This window comes from Helianthus annuus, chromosome 9, assembly GCF_002127325.2.
Source record: "Helianthus annuus cultivar XRQ/B chromosome 9, HanXRQr2.0-SUNRISE, whole genome shotgun sequence".
NCBI lineage: Eukaryota > Viridiplantae > Streptophyta > Magnoliopsida > Asterales > Asteraceae > Helianthus > Helianthus annuus.
In genome coordinates this window covers 160,085,771-160,103,371 of record NC_035441.2, presented here as the reverse complement: position 1 = coordinate 160,103,371, position 17,601 = coordinate 160,085,771, and the positions used below count along the sequence as shown (strand labels likewise).

General features: G+C 36.0%; 1 pseudogene; it reads left to right on the top strand.

Annotated features, from left to right (window-relative positions):
• The first annotated feature begins 10,666 nt into the window (after positions 1 to 10,666).
• On the top strand, positions 10,667 to 14,936 carry LOC110876624 (annotated as a pseudogene).
• Positions 14,937 to 17,601: the final 2,665 nt, after the last annotated feature.

Sequence of the window (17,601 nt, the reverse complement as noted above, 5' to 3'; positions counted from 1 at the left end):
TGTATGAAACGAAACCCCAGCCATTGATCATTATCCTGATCTAACGGTTGTGGATTTAAAAGGCAATAGCAGCGACAGTTCTAGGTCATTAGTGGCGACAGGTTGTCTCCGCTAAAAGTATGTGTCCCACTTTAATCCCCAGCCACACATATCTTATCCTGGTTAACCCTAGTTAGCATAATAGCGGCGACAGAGAGACCAATAGCGGCGACAACCCGTCGCCGGTATTGCTTGATCCGTAACACTCCTATACAGCACCTTTTCTTCCCTCCTCCATTTTCCCCCCAAACTCTTCATTCTACCGCCGGAAAAACGCATTTTTTGCCTAAATCGGTTAGTTTAACTTTCTTTGTGTTAAATCTCTTCTCTATTTTGTTATATACGTGTTATAGGCTTTAATTTTTGCTCGTTTTTGTGTATATTTGTGTTTATGGAAGAAAATTCGGATCACCACCATCTCTTCTCCGGTCACCGCCTTCACTTCTCCGGCACCACCTCGTCTCCGCGGTCTTTGTCTCCTTGAAACTTGAAAAAAAGGGGTTAGTTTTATATGTATTTTTTTAAAGTTTAGAAATTGTATAATTTTTGGTTTAGGTATGTAAATGTGTATGTAAGGATGAATGTTTGTATGTCAAATGTATAATGTAGGTGTATTTGGTGAAAATGAGTATATGAAAGTTTATGTATTTGTGTATGTAGGTGTATGTAAGCATGTATGTGGGTATGTAAGTGTATGAATGAATGTATGTATGTAGGTGTATGTTAATATGTTGGTGAAAAATGTGTATGTTAGTAAGTATGTTTGTATAAAGTATGCAAATCTGTATGTAAGTATGTATAAATTTTGTGGTTTTGGTCAAATTGTATAAGAAAGTCTATGTATTTGTGTATGTAGGTGTATGTAAGCATGTATGTGGGTATGTAAGTGTATGAATGAATGAATGTATGTATGTAGGTGTATGTTAGTATGTTGGTGAAAAACGTGTATGTTAGAATGTATGTTTGTATAAAGTATGCAAATGTGTATGTAAGTATACAAAATGTTTAAGTTGATAATTTCTATGTTTATGTATGTTTGTATAAAGTATGTAAATGTGTATGTAAGGATGAAGGTTTGTATGTTTATGTAGGTGTATGTAAGCATGTATGTGGGTTTGTAAGTCTATGAATAAAGTATGTGTTAATGTGCATACATTATGTTTAAGTTTCATGATTTCTATGTTTATGGTCATGTTTGAAAAAAAAAAATATGTTTAAGTTGATAATTTCTATGTTTATGTTTAGGTTTGAGAAAAAAAATATATTTGAGGTGATAATTTGAATGTTGTTTATGTGTAGGTATGAAAAAAAAAAGTTTAAGTTTGATAATTAGTATGTTTGTGTTTAGGTTTGAAAACATTTATTTAGCTTTGACAAACACTTGTTGTACTTTCCCTTAATTTCTATTAGATACACATGCTGTAACATTTGTAACTTTTTAGGGATTATGTTTTCGATATTGCTTATATTCGCATATCTGATGGCGGATGTGGCCCCATGGGGACATGGGGGTGACGGCGCTGGTGATCCACCGCCTCCTGGTGGTCATTTTAGTGGCACGCATGAGACTGGAGGTAAGTCTTTTACTAAATTATTTTGTAGTCCTTATATTTCATATATTATAAATGTTGTTACTAATTATTTTTGTCTTAATTGCAGCGGTTCCCTCGATGAGGGTTTGGGGGAAAGCCAAAAATGAGAAACTACGACGTCTGGTAAAAGCGGTGGGGCCCGTATCGCTTACGTTTGACAGACATGTGACGTATACCCCCGTTGGTAAATCAAGAGATTTGTTTTCAAGGGAGGCCGGCCTGTATATGTGGCGGACCATCCCGTTTGATAAAATTGGATGGGATAACGTTTCACAATCGCACAAGGATGCCCTCATGAACCACTTACGGGTAAATAAGTTATATGCATAAAATTTTATCAAATATTTAAGCACATGCAAATGCGCCGTTACCATACATGTGCGAAATCACAGCCGTGAACAGGCCTTTAAACGGCTGCAAACGCATCGTTAAAGGGCTGCGAAATCGCTGCCGTTTGCGGATGCGTTTGCAGCCCTTTAAAGGTCCGTTTACGGCTGTAAATGTGCCGTTAAACGGCTACGAATTCGTTGTCGTTTAACGGCGCATTTGAAGCCATAAACGGGCCTTTAAACGGCTGCAAACGCGCCGTTAAAGGGCTGCGAAATCGCTGTCGTTTGCAGCTGTGTTTGCAGCCGTTTAATGGCCCGTTTACGGCTGCAAATGTGCCGTTAAATGGCTGCCAATTCGCTGTCGCTTAACGACGCATTTGCAGTTGTAAACGGGCCTTTAAACGGTTCAAACGCGTCGTTAAAGGGCTGCGAAATCGCTGCCGTTTGCGGCTGAGTTTGAAGCCGTTTAAAGGACCGTTTACGGCGATTTTGCAGCCATAGTTAAATCTAATTTATATATAATATTTTAACTTTTTTATTTAATTCGTAGGAAAAATTTCAATTTTGATGAAGTGGAACGTGATTTAGAGGAGAAAAACTTGATGGGTGGTATTAGGAGTGTGCTTATGAAGCGGACCGCAAGTACGAAGATAAAAAAATTATTTAAGAGCAAGGGAGGTTACAATGATATTCAGAGGGCAAGGGCATACCGTCCCGCGGATATGCCCTATGATAACTGGTTGAGAACCATCGAAGGTTTCCGGGACCAAAAATATATTAAAAGAAGCGAGGCCAACAAACAAGTACGCGAGAAACAACAATTCCTATACCTGGGGGGACATCGTCGTACGGTAGCACCGGCTATAAAAATGTAATGTTTTATGTATGTGTGCGTGTGTGTAAGCTTTTGGTTATTTAATGTCTAATCTAAGTTTAATGTTAAACAGGATATGGATTTGGTACCTACGTATGCTAAAACCCACACGGACAATCAAGGGAATTGGGTTGATCCAGTTGCTCAACAAAATTACGTAAGTATTTCTTTTAAGTGTAATTTTATATAACAAATATATATATACATATATATATAATTAATCATCTTCGTAAAATACAGCGGAACTTACAACAAGCCAAAATGAATGGAGCGGTGATGGTCCTCCAATTGCCCCATATCAGGAAGCGTTGGGAGAGCGGCGAGGATGGTACCGCGGGATGGGGCCTAAACCTTCTTCCAACACGTCATCGAACACGTCCTTGAACATGTCGTCTTCCTCGGACGCAAGAACCCTTTTCCGAGGTAAACTACGCAATTTATAAAATGATAAACGAATGCATGTTTCCTTATTAAATATATGTTAGTAGCGTTAATTAATATGCTAATATACGTTTTGATATCTATTATTGTAGGATTTTGTTAACAGCTTGTTCCAAACACCGTCCTTTTTGAACCAACTTAACAACTATCTTGCTTCACAAGGAAAAGGAAAAGGAAAGTCAAACGACTACGATTCTGACAACTTATTTGATAGAGAAGATGAGGAAGATTCCGACGAGTGACTTGTGTTTTTAATGTAGGATTTTATTAAACATTGTAGGATTTTATTAAACATTGTAGGACTTAAACGTAGTTTGTAATTATATTACCTTTAGTATATGTTCATGGCGTGTATGTTTGCGTTGTTTGAATTAGGCAGGTTCTGTTTTTCGGCCGTAAATCTGGCTGGGTGCAGCTATATACAGCTGTTGTTTTTTTTTTTAAAAATTGACTTTTAGCGGCGACACATGTCGCCGCTATTGCCCATTGCCTTTACCGACCAAAGCCAATTCCGACGACCCTTTAGCGACGTTATGTCGTCGCTAAAAGTCTAAGACCAATAGCGGTGACAAGGACTTTTAGCGACGACAACAGGCCAATAGCGGCCTATCAAAACCGGCGATGCTTTAGCGGCGACATTTTATATCAATAGCGGCGACAGCTGTCGCCGCTAAAAGCCTTCCATTCTTGTAGTGAGAGTACAATATTGATTCTTATTTGTCAAAGGTAAGAAATAAAGACTTTTTTTGTGTGTGTGTGTGTGCGGGGGAGGGGGGGTTACCTTGCTAAAATCGGTTTTGAACGCTCTCCCGACTTACTACTTCTCGTTGTATCGGGACCCGGTATAAAAATAATAAAATTGCTCGAAAGATTTCGAGCTCTTTCGTTTAGGTGGTTGTGAGGACAAGGATTAGATGAGTTGGTACTCTTGGAAAAAAGTTATAAGGCCTTTCGATCAAGGTGGTGTGGGGATCGGATCGCTTGCCGATGCAAATGTCGCGATGCTTGTAAAATGGTGGTGGCGTTTTAAGACGGAGCAAGGTGTGCTCTGGAGGAAAGTGGTTTGGGCGGTTCATAGTGGAACACGTTCTTGGGATTTTATCCCAAGGAAATTATGAATCGGTGGTAATCGGAAACAAATCATACATTTTGGTGACGTTTTCTCGAAGTTAAACTTGTGTTTGTCAAACTATATTATCGTCTTGGTGGGAAACAGGTTGTCAATACAGTTCTGGATTGATAATTGGATTGGGTCCCAACCTTTACGAACTGCCTTCCCAAACTTATTCGCGCTCGAAAAATCTAAAGGGTGCGTTGTTGTGGATAGGCTAAAACGAAACGACTCGGGCAGCGTTTTCTGTTCGGATTGGTCGAGGGTTAATTTCACTGCAGCTGAATGTTCTGAACTGCTGGGCCTTTTGGGCTTGCTGGGCATGGTGTCGGTGGGCTAGAGAGAAGACGAGTGGAGTTGAGCCTTGAACGGATCAGGTGTATTCAATGTAAAGGATCTTAAAATAAAAATCGATAGATAGTATGGAAGTCTTGCATCCCTCTTTCAATTTCGTCTAGAATAAGTGGATCCCGAAAAAAGTGTGCTTTATGGTCTGGCGGGCTTCTCTTAATCGGTTGCCTATTGCGGACACTTTCACTACTACAAAAAGAGGCATTTGCTATGAAATTTTGCTATGGAAAAAAATGGTGGCAAATTTTGCTACGAGTTTGCTACGGATTAGCTACAAGCACAGTTTGCTACGAATTAGCTACGGATTAACTACGAACTTCCGTCGCAAATGAATTTCGTAGCAAAAGTCATAGCAAATCCGTAGCAAAATTGATTAAATTAATATAAATCATATAATGTAGCAAAACCGGTAGCAAAATCCGAAGCAAAACCATGAAAATAAGTATTAAGAAATAAACTAAAAAAAGTAAAATAAAATTTGTAGCAAAATCGATAGCAAAATTGTGAAAATAAATTTAATAAAAAAACTTAGTAAAATTGGTAGCAAAGTCCATAGCTAAATCATAAAAATAAATATTTAAAAACTAACTAACTGGGGTTTAATAAGAATGGTAGCAAAATCGGTAAGTAAATAGAGTCCACAGAGAAATTGGTAGCAAAATCTAGAAAAATTCTTAAAAACTAACGTAGCAAAATCGGTAGCAAATCCATAGAAAAATTCATTGCAAAATAAGAAAAAGAAAGTATTCCAAAAATAATTTACTAATATCCATTGCAACATCCATAGGAAAATACGTTGCAAAAACAAAAAAAAAAAACAATTAAAATTAATTAATAATAATTGTAGCAAAATCCATAGCAAACTAACAAAATAAATATTCAAAAAACAATAAAAAAGACGCGTAAGAAAATCCATAAGAAAAAATGGACAAAAGAAATATTAAAAAATAATTAATAATATATACTATAGAAAAATCAAAAGCAAAAATATTAATTACTTAAAAATAGTTAAAAAAGATCAATTTTACACGGACTGATGTAAACATAAATACATTTAAGAGTTAATTACGTACTTAGTCCTTGTGGTTTGCACAAAGTAACATAGTTAGGTACTAATAGTTTAAAATCACATTATAGGGTATTAACTTTTCATTTTGTAACGTTTGGAGGTATTAACGTTATTTGTAGGTTTAAAATCACATTCTATGAGTACCTAAGTATGTTATTTTTTTTGCAAACCACAGAGACTAACTATGTTAATACCCTAGAAGTTAATACCTCCAAACGTTACAAAATGAAAAGTTAATACCCTAGAAGGCGATTTTAAACTATTAGTACCTAAGTATGTTATTTTGTGCAAACCACAGGGACTAACTATGTAATTATCTCTACATTTAATATAACTATCTCATACAAATAATCCGTACCAAATTAAGCATAGGGATGAGCAAATAGTGTTGGGTACCGGTACCAAATATATTTGGTACCGGCTTTTGACGTTTTTGGTACCGGCTTGGTATGGTACCGGTATTTATCGGTTTTACCACTCAAATAGCGGTACGATACCAGGTATTTTCGGTACCGGTGCTCATTCTTGGGATTTTCAGTACCAGTTGACACCGAAGTCATCTCTAGTTAAATATATTAGATCATTTAGTAATTGATTTCTATAACGTTTTCATATTATTTGCACTCATTTTATTTCTGTAACTGTCACACCCCGATATTTCCACATATTGCCAGTGGGCCCGGCGGGGAGTATGGTGACGTAGTTGATATCATCATTGTCAATACACACAATATAATAGCACAACGGAAGGCTTGGTAAATAAACTATTACAAACCATAATGTCTGAGTGTCCGAATGAAAGAATATACAGACTGGATTGTAATAAGATCCACAGGCGGATCATAAATAAAATACAAGAAAATGAAATAACAGACTTTAGGTATCTAGGGATTTGCAAGATCCTCTTATAACACCTAATAGCTCCAGCCTATTTACGAGAGGTACCTGTCAATCAGTCTTTAAGAAAATACGTCAGTTTACACTGGTAAATACAATTAACTGACTCTTTTGAAAATATTTATGAAAATTGATTTAAGTGCACATAGCACAAATTATTTATAATTTGGGACAATTATTTAAAGATAATCTTGTATACAGATTTACATGTTTGTCATACAATTGGGGCCGGTTGGAAGCCGGTCATGATTAACCGACTCACCACTTATAGAACCAACAAAGGAGTTATCCCCAACATGTGGATTTATATATTATTTAGCATTTGCATCTGTCAGGTGTATGCCTACACCCCGTGCATACATCGTGGCCATTTTCAAATGAAATGAGCTGAGGATATCCAGGACACGGTCGAATTAACCCCCAATGTTTATGTTATCAAACAAGATAGATTAAAACGGGTTATGTAAATTTATTAATCACAATTCGATTAAATGATTTCATACCCGACCAAGTGGTATTATTATAATACCATATCCTAAACCCGTATAAGGGAAAATAAGTTAAAAGTATTTACCTGAGCTAATGTGATAGGTAACTCAGCAGTATAATCCTAAAGCTTTATGATGGTACCTTCTACTGGATGCTACTTAATCTGTATAGAAGGTTTAATAACTTATTAGGATGCTAACGGGTCTTTAGTTAAGTCAAAGACTTAGACCGGCTAGCTAGAAAGAAACTTTATGGTTCTAAACGCTAGATTAAGCGGAGACCAGAATAGAATGTGGTTTAGACCCGACAATCTTGGATACTTGTATAATATGGGTAAACTAATCACATTCTGGAATTTGAGGACTTAATGATAAAATTAAACCCGTTTCGGCTATTTTATGTAAACTAGTCACATAAACCGATCCGAACGCGTAACCGTGTAACGGGTAACCAAATGACTTATATACAGGTCTTAAATGTTAGTATGCTTAAAACATGTTAATACATCTGTAGGATGTTAACATATATGCCCAAAAAGTATTTAAAACCAATTTAAGTCTCGTAAGGGCATTTTGGTCATTTTAATAATTATAAAAGAGATTTTATAACAGACTAAAGTTCTGGTCTTTTGTAATCAGTAAAATATTTAATTTATCTCATTACATCAGTAAGATATTACATATATGTGAGGTTTACCACTTATGGCCAAACTATGCCCCGAAAGGGCATTTTGGTCATTTCACATAGGCTTTTAAGGACATTTTTGGACATCTGAGTTCATGACTTATACCTACTGTAATTATATTTAAATTTGTTTAAAAATTCAGTAGGTAACAAGTCTTAGGTGTTAAATATGGTTTTTAAACCATACTATGCACCTAATTAGTGCAAAACTCGCTAATTGACACAGCTACCTAAATGTTAAGTGGGGGTGGTGGGAGCCAAAATGAAAATTGGGAGTGGTATTGACCAATTTTGTTTAGTTTAGGGTGATGAAGGGGTATGGTCCTAGATCTCGCGTCAGCATGACCGCGAGTGACCATTACCCTTATCAAAACCCCCACTAGCTAAAGACTTATCCGTGTCCGTGCGGGCACGCGCGGACACAGAGGTCGAATCCAATCTGCCCGACTTACCTGGAATATGAGAACGGTACCACATCTAGTGTATGAAAATGGTAGACGCATAGCGATGCGGCCTAGCACCGCATCCTGTGAACACTTCTATCAATACAAGGGATCTGGACAACAGCAACAGTCACCACAAAGTGGCGATGCGGCCTGGCATCGCATCCCACAAATCTTAGCCAGAGTGAGAACGCGGAGACAACAGTAGTTACCGCAGGCGACGATGGGGCGCGGCACCGCATCCTGCCCACGAGGCAAGTGGGACTGACACCACAGTACAAGTGGCACCAATGACAGTCGCCTATCAGGCCATACGTAAGCGACAGACTGGCACTGCAGTAGGACGTGGCTTCACCTCCGCAACTGACAAGCCTGACACACCTGCATAAGGGCAGCACGTCGTCAGTCTGTCCATTCAACTTCTCCTTCACTCCTCGGCCATAAATACCAACCCCAAACCTGGTTTGAGGTATCTTCTTCACAACTCTCTCACTACTACTGCTATCACACTTTGCTTCCCAAGCAAACAACTGATTCTCACGCCGGAGAGTGGTAACAAGGAGCACCCCCCACCCCTTTCTCCTTGTTACGAGTCACGGTGTGTTTTCCTTGTGCAGGAGACAGCCCAGCTGACGGTCAAGCCACCGATCATCGGAAAAAAGGGATTAACCCTACTTGACGAGACCAGTGAGTTAACATTGCTCGGTTAACCATTGTTTCATCAGGTGATAAAATCCATTTCCCCCTAATATTATTATCTCTATATATTACTATCTTTAATTTGTAATTTGAATTTTCTAGATAATAGATAACTAGTAAGAATTTGTGTTTCCTTTTTTTAGGCTTTCTAGCTACTTAACAAATTTAAAACTTATTCGTAAAAAGATTTCTTTTACCATTTTAATTAAATGATTAAATTAGATAATAATGGCCTAATCCTTTCTGAATCCACAATGTTCTAAACCGCCAAAGTTCTCCCTAAAATGCCAAATAGCGCGAAGCCCTATTTTCACTTTAGTTTTCATCTCCCGCTCGTTCACAGCAGTTATGATACAGACGATTTCTTCACATCGTTAGCTCCAAATCTCAGTTAGGGTTCTTACAAATATGCGATTTCTTCATAGATTTGCTCCAAATCGCTGTTAGGGTTTTTCACAGCTGCATTTTCCTACAAAAACACCGTTCATCCACGAAATCAACATCAATTCGGTGATGCTATTCTACTCTCTATTATACATTTCACATGTTTTATGTGTGTTTGTTTAAATTTGATGATGATTTCACGTTAGGGTGAGTTTGTTAGAGTTTTGTTGGTTTAATTCTTAATTGTCAGAGGGTTGTTATTTTTGGTTTTGGAATGTGTTTATTGTGGTGCCGTGGACTATTATTTTTAATTACTATGAATTGAACATGTATGCATGTATATATATATAGTTATAGATGTAGTTGTATGATTGAAATCAGAAATCCAATAAAAGAAATATCGTAGAAACAAATTTACAAAAAAAGATAAAGAACAATGAAAAAGTGTTGTCTATTTATTTTTTGTATTCACATTTTAAATTTAAATATTTGTTTATGATTGCACTCTTGTGAAAAGTGTATATCTTGCATTTTGAAAGAAGATGGTCTGTTCGCAACAAAAACTTAATAGGTTGGCTCGAATAGTTAATCACTCTTCAAGTTGATGAGGAGGGGACCGCTAAAATGAAAACCACCTCCAGTTGTAAGAACCATGAGAACTACACCGTATTGGGCGAGTTGGACCAATTTTTTTTTTCATAAACGTAGATGCGTGTATTATAAACACATTTGTAAAAACAAATTCAAAAAAAATGCCGTGTGTGTAGTTTTGAGCACCACAAGTTTGCGTTTACGGGTACCGTAAATTTTAAAAAGTTTGTGTTTACGGGTACCGTAAATTTTATTTAAAATTTACGGTACCCGTAAACACAAACTTGTGGTGCTCAAAACTACACACACGACATTTTTTTGAATTTTTTTTTACAAATGTGTTTATAATACACGCATCTACGTTTATGAAAAAAAATTTGGTCCAACTCGCCCCGGATCAAAAAGTTCTCATGGTTCTTACAACTGGAGGTGGTTTTCATTTTAGTGGTCCCCTCAACTTGATTTACCTAAACCCATTTTCTTTTATTTCTATTGTTTCTTGGATGGTTCAATTCAACTACCATTTTCATATAAGAGATAAAATAAAAAAAGAAATCGCAAACACTTATACTGAATGTGAATAATATGCTCTTGTTGTTTGTGTTGATTTATCAATGAAATTTGAGTTTTACCCATTAAGAAAGTGTTAATGTTTATGTTGATTTATTGATGAAAATTTATTAATGAGCTTTTGCTTGTTCTTATAATTATTTATGTCGCTGATGCTAATTTAGTTACTCTCTTAGTTGCATTTTCTTTAAAAATCCTAGATGAAGACGAAAAGGATAAAGGAAAAGAAAAAGAAAAAGAAAACGATGATGAAACTGAGAAGGATAAGCCTAGAGGTCCCGAAGGAACCAACTTGGATGGTTTGTTGCAGAGGCTTCCGGGCTGCGTGAGCCGTGACTTAATTGACCTGTTGACTGTATTATAACTTTCCCTTTAAGATTTCTCCACTTGCATGCTAAGTTCGTTTAATTGGTTTGTAATTTATACGAAGTTTCAGGTGGAGTTTTGTTATCTAAATTCAAAATCATCCCGCATAAAGCTTGCTAGAGCTTTGTTCAACGTACCGAAGACCTCTTTAGAACTGCTACCATAAAATGTACTTGCATGAAGGACGTATCTTCTACGCTTTTGCAATTATTCGAGGAAGAATTCAACTTCCTCATCAATAAAAAGGTTTTGTTATTTATTTTTTCATAAAATTTACTTTCTATATTTTTTTATTCATCATCATTAATGTCTCAGGATCAAATGAACATCGAGACTAAGATCAGGAACATTCGATTTATCGGAGAGCTTTGCAAATTTAAGATTGCACCATCTGGGCTCATTTTCAGCTGTCTAAGGCTTTTTTAGATGACTTTACCCATCACAACATAGATGTTGCATGCAATCTTCTTGAGACGTGTGGCAGATATCTTTACCGGCACCCTAATACCAATTTGCGTATGGCAAACATGTTAGAAATCCTTATGCACCTAAAAAACATTAAGAATTTGGATCCTAGGCACAGTACCCTTGTGGAAAACGCGTATTACCTGTGCAAACCACCTGAACGATCTGCCAGAGTCTCCAAAGTTCGTCCTCCTTTGCATCAGGTATTATTGTTATTGTTATTGTTATTGTTATTGACATTGATGACCAATTCACACGTCATGTGATAACTTGTGCAGTATATTAGAAAGTTACTTTTCACAGACCTGGATAAGTCTTCAATTGAGCAAGTATTCAGACAACTTCGTAAGCTACCATGGAGTGAATGCGAACCGTATTTGTTAAAATGCTTTTTGAAGGTTCACAAAGGAAAATATGGTCAAATTCATTTGATTGCTTCACTAACTGCTGGATTGAGTCGCTATCATGATGAGTTTGCAGTTGCTGTAGTAGACGAGGTTAGTAATTTTTTAATATTTTTAAAAGAGTAAAATGCCATTTTCATCCATGAGGTTTGGCCAGTTTTGCGACTTTTGTCAAAAGGTTTGTTTTTCTGCATCTGGATCCAAAAGGTTTGAAATCTTGCCATTTTCATCCGGCTCGTTAACTCCATCTATTTTTTCCGTTAAGTCAGGGGTATTTCCGTCTTTTTTGTTAACTTAAAGGGCAATTCGGTCATTTTCACTCTATGTACAATCATTTTGCATAATGTACACTTTCAAAATATCCTTAACATAGAAAAAGACGAAAATACCCCTGACAACGGAGAAAAATGAATGGAGTTAACGAGCCGAATGAAAATGACAAGATTTTAAACCTTTTTGGATCCAAATGCGGAAAACAAACCTTTTGATGAAAGTCGCAAAACTGGCCAAACCTCCGGGACGAAAATGACATTTTACTCTTGTTGAAGTTTAGTAGATTCTTTTACAGGTCTTGGAGGAAATTCGGCTAGGTTTGGAGGTAAATGAGTACGGGATGCAACGACGACGAATTGCTCATATGCGGTTTTTAGGCGAGCTATATAATTATGAACATGTGGATTCTTCGGTTGTTCTCGATACATTATATCTTATTGACTTATTCTCGTTTTTGGTCATGGGACTGAAGAGGTACAAAGCGAATCTTTTATATATTTTAATCTGTTTTTGATTTCTAATGGCTTCTTATCATAGAAAAAAAAATACCCCTATACTGTAGCAAACATGTATCAATTGATATATATAATAATTTTGGGTTTTGATGTAGGAGAAGACCTTGAAGAGGCACGTCAATTTCGGTGAATTCTGGTTCAAACACACGCAAAGAAAGGGTCGAGACCCCTAGATGGGTTGTTGGGGTCTAGCAGCACGATTTAGCACGGTTCGGGAGAAGGCGGTGACATGGAAGAGATCATTCATGAGCAAAATGTGACTTGGGTTCACACGAGGGCGAGTGAAGCTTATGTAAGTTCTGTTATTTTGTGAATGTATGTTTTTACTATTTACATAGGTATCAAAGATGCTAGGTGCAAAAAAATAAAAGCGAGGGATGAGAAATAAAAAGGGAACTTAAATGAAAAAAAAAAATTATTATGTAGCTGAAATATGGTAGCTGAGAAAATAAAAAAGATGTATATTATCAGAGCTGAAATATATTCTGTATATTGTTAGCTCTGAGAAAAAAGATGTATATTGTCAGCTCTGAATAGAAGATGTATATTGTCAGCTGCTCTGAGAAATATATGGTAGCTGAGAAAAAAATATATTATGTAGCTGAAATATATTATGGTAAACTTATAGGCTGTTCAGAGCTGACCTCTGGCCGAAATATTGCTAGAATCCAGCAGAAAACTTGCTGGAATTGTTAAAATTTTGCCAGAACTGCGCATAGACTGCTATGATGTGCGTTTCGGGCGACTCGCCTCACCTTAATGCAAAATGCGAGCACTTTTAATAGAAATACTTTCTTATATATTTATATAAAGCTAATTTATTGATTGTTTTATGCGCCCATCACAGGAAACTTACAATAAATATGTTGTCGACAAATATGGAGAGGATACCAGCTTGCATCCGGAAATGGACATGGAATTGTTGTCGCAAACTGTTGGAGGCAAAAAAAGGGTAAAATGTATGGGATCGTCACTATCGCTAACTCGCGTGTCGTGATGATGGGTTCACAAGAGAGAAGTGACAACGATGAGGTATGTATTAACTCTTTTAGTTGAAAAAAGTCTATTTTCATGTGATAAAGATTATTAATGGATAGTTTAAATGAATTAGTTTATACCGAGTTAGTTTATTTGTGATGTTCTATAACTAGGGGGAGGTTCATTTGAGAAGACTATTCTTTTAAGAACAAATTAAAATTAATCTTAGCCTTACAATTTATTAGATCAAAGGTTATGAATAAAGATGACATTTGGGTGAATATGCAACTCTTTTACATTAGTTCTTTAAATGAAAGGGTATGCTAAACATTTTGGTGTATGGTACATAATTTAATTCATTGACAGTTACATGGTGAACATCACATTCACCAAGATTTCCTCCACAATCCTATTACACTTACGACATTTGTTAGAATATTGTGTGTAGGAACAATCTTGATCAGATTGGTTTGTGTAGGGACATGTTGCTAATTGTGAGATTGTTGTGTATATATGATACTATGATAGGTACTTAATATGTTGGTGTGTGTAGGTACTTGTTACTAGCTGTTTGATTTTCCGTGTGCATGAAAACACATTTAAAATGTCGGTGTGTGTAGGTACAGGTTGTTATATATTGGAATGTTGTCTGTGTAGAAAAACACACTTGGCATATTGGTCTGTGTAGGTAAATACACATAACAAATTAGTGTGTGAATGTGTGAACGTGTAAAATGATATAGAAATTTCATGTGAGATATTAGTTAGATACTAGGGGTTAAATTTGAAATCAATATTTATTTAATTTGAATAGCTTAATTATAGGGTAGTAATAAATTAATTAAATTGTTCAAATTACCTTACTACCCTTATAAAATAAAACATTCTAATTGGTTGATTTTGTTCTTTTTATTCTTAAGCTATGTTTTCTTCTCATTTGAACCCTCCACTCTATAACTATGGGTGTAATAGCTTTTATTAGGTTATATTTGGTTATAATATGTTATAATGTGTCATAACTTATTAGGTATCATAATGGATATTAATGAGTTCTTTTTTCTTTTGATGTTAAAGGTGGAACGGTTGAAGGAAAAAATAGCGGAGTTGAAACAAGATAAAATAGAGAAACATGCTATGATGGAGAAAATTGAAGAAGGTGCGAGGTTGTATGGTATGCCGAAATGAATGAGAAAATTCAAATGTTGTCGCAAAACCCGCCATCAACTTAAAATGCGTTGAATTTTATTATATTGCTTTTAGATAATTTGGATTTCTATCGTGTTAGGTTTGGTTATGTTTGAATTAGTTGGATTTTTATCGTGTTGCATTCGGTTATGTTTGGATGATTTGGATCTTTAGTATGACTTTAATATTTGTTGTTATGTTTGAATTATTATGTTATATGGTTTGTGTATTTATTTTTAGTCTCAACTAGAATTTTAGCTGTGCCGCGCGTTGCAGCGGCAACGTTGCGTTTGCGACTTTACCACACACGTTTGATGATGACATTAACATGTGGTGCCCACGTGTGACTTGACACGTTTTTTACTTTGTTACACATGTTACGTTCATAACATTAAAGTGGTTAGTCAAAGACAAATAAAAAAAATAGAATGTCTTGTACGTTATGGTGCAAATTTTTTATATTTATGAAATTTGAATATAATATTTATAAATGAAAAATAGAAACAATATAAAATAATTATTTAAAAAATTCCAAGCAAATAGCGTAGCTAAATTTGTAGCTAAATTTGTTGCAAAGACCTTCCAAAATTAATAGCTATATCCGTAGCAAAGACAAGCGAAATTCGTAATTAAATTCCGTTGCAGAATCGTAGCTAAAGACTGCAAATTTTTGTAGCCAAATCATAGTGAATTTGTAGCTAAAGTATGTAGCAAACCCAATTGCAAAAAACGTAGCAAGTTTCGTAGCAAAAAAAATGTAAAAGGTATCAAATTCTCGTAGCTAAACGATAGCAAGTTGGTAGTTAAATTTTGTAGCAAAAACATTGCAAATTATCATAGCCAACCCATTCGTAGTAAAGCTACTCCGTAGCTAAAAATAAACATAGCTAAAAGTACTCGTAGCTAAAATGTTCCGTAGCTACAAGTATCCGTAGCTAAAAACAACCGTAGCTAAAAGTTCCCGTAGCTAAAAACATCCGTAGCTAAAAAACCATAGCGAAATTTCGTAGCAACCTTCTTCATAGCAAATTCGTGGCTAAAATACCGACGACATTTTTTGTAGCTAAATTCGTCGCAAACATAATTTCTGTAGCTAAAGTTCGTAGCAAATAAATTCGCGACGGGAATTGTAGCTACGAACCAAATCCGTAGCAAATTCGTAGCAAAAGGGGTGTTTGCTACGGATTTGCTACGGATTTGGCCGTAGCAAATGCCTATTTCTGTAGTAGTGTTTACGGATAAGAAATCTGCATGTTCATAACCCATTGTGCAAATTATGAGGGACCGTCGAGGAGAACGTAGAGCATATTTTTACGGGTTGCCATTTCTCCCAAACAAAACAATCTGGAGTATTATGGCACAGTGGTAGGGGTTCTGTCGCTATATGTGTTCCAAGTTAATGACCTGCTTCTCTTCAATGACACGGTGCGCGGGTCAAAGTCCAGAAAATACACTCTTCAAGCGGTTATTTACACTGTCATGTGGAGTAACTAGAGGTCGAGAAATGATGCAGATTTTAATAGTAAAGTGCCGTCGGTTCTAAGGTTATTGAAGAATCGCAAGCGCTTAGCTTTCTTTGGGTTAGAAACAGGTCGAAAAGAGTTTCTTTATCATGGGAAGATTGGAAGCGTTTTAATGTGGATTAATTGTCGTAAGATGTTTTTCTGTTTTGCTTCTTTATTTCGGGTTGTTCGTTTCTATTTGAGCCAGCTTCTTACTTCTTACTGGTTGTTGTATGCTTTTGTCGTTGAAGTAATAAGATTGGTTTTGTTTGTCTTTCAAAAAAATGATTTTTTTGTTTACTTCATAATTTCATTTACACCCATTAATTTTAATAAATTTATTATATGACTCTACAGTTTCAATAAAAAATAGTTTTGTTTTTCAACAAGTTTACTTTAGCCTCTGAACTTTAATAATAAAGTTACCTACACTCTCTACACTTTAAGCTGCATTGTTTCAATCAAGGACGTCTAGGTTTCTTTTTTTTATATATATATATAAAGTTACATATGTTGCGCTATCTTTTTTTACTATAAAAAGTGCCGATACAATGTTGATACTATAATAAAACGAACTAATAAAACCATATTATCGCCGCAATACGCGACGTCATATTACTAGTTACAAACTTTAACTAAATGAAAAACATGTTACAAAAGATTAAACCTTGCGTAAGAAGTCGTTAGCGTATTTCATATTAATAAACCTGGTGGAAGTTTTATTCAATTGAATTCGTTGTATTCATTAAATTATTTTAATTAAATAATGGGAAATTTCACTCGCACATGTTACAAAAGATAAAAACTTGCCTAACATGTCGTTAGCGTATTTCACAATAAACCTGGTGGTAGTTTTATTCAATTGAATTCATTGTATTCATTAAATTACTTTAATTAAACAATGGGAATTTTCACCCACGAATTCACAATAAACCTGGTGGCAGTTTTGTTCAATTGAATTCATTCTATTCAATTAAATTACTTTAATTAAATAATGGGAATTTTCATCCATGAAACCGATGGGTCTAACACCCACGAAATCGATGGGTCTAACGCCCATCGGTCGAAAGAACAAAAGGGAGCTACACATAACGATGTCTTGGAATTGTATGTTGGTACCTTATGTACCAACGGGCTTTTCGCCCGCCAACTACCGCATCAAGAGGACACCGAGTGGCGTCGGTTGGAGCACTGGGTGCCGAAATTGACCACATTAATGACTATCCACTTTGGCGCGGGCCCTCTTGGAATTGGGTGCCATGGTATCCTAGGTTCCGACAGGCTTTCCGCCCGTGGGTGGATACTTCATGATCACATTGAATAAACGTTTGTCTTGCAATTCCATGTGAC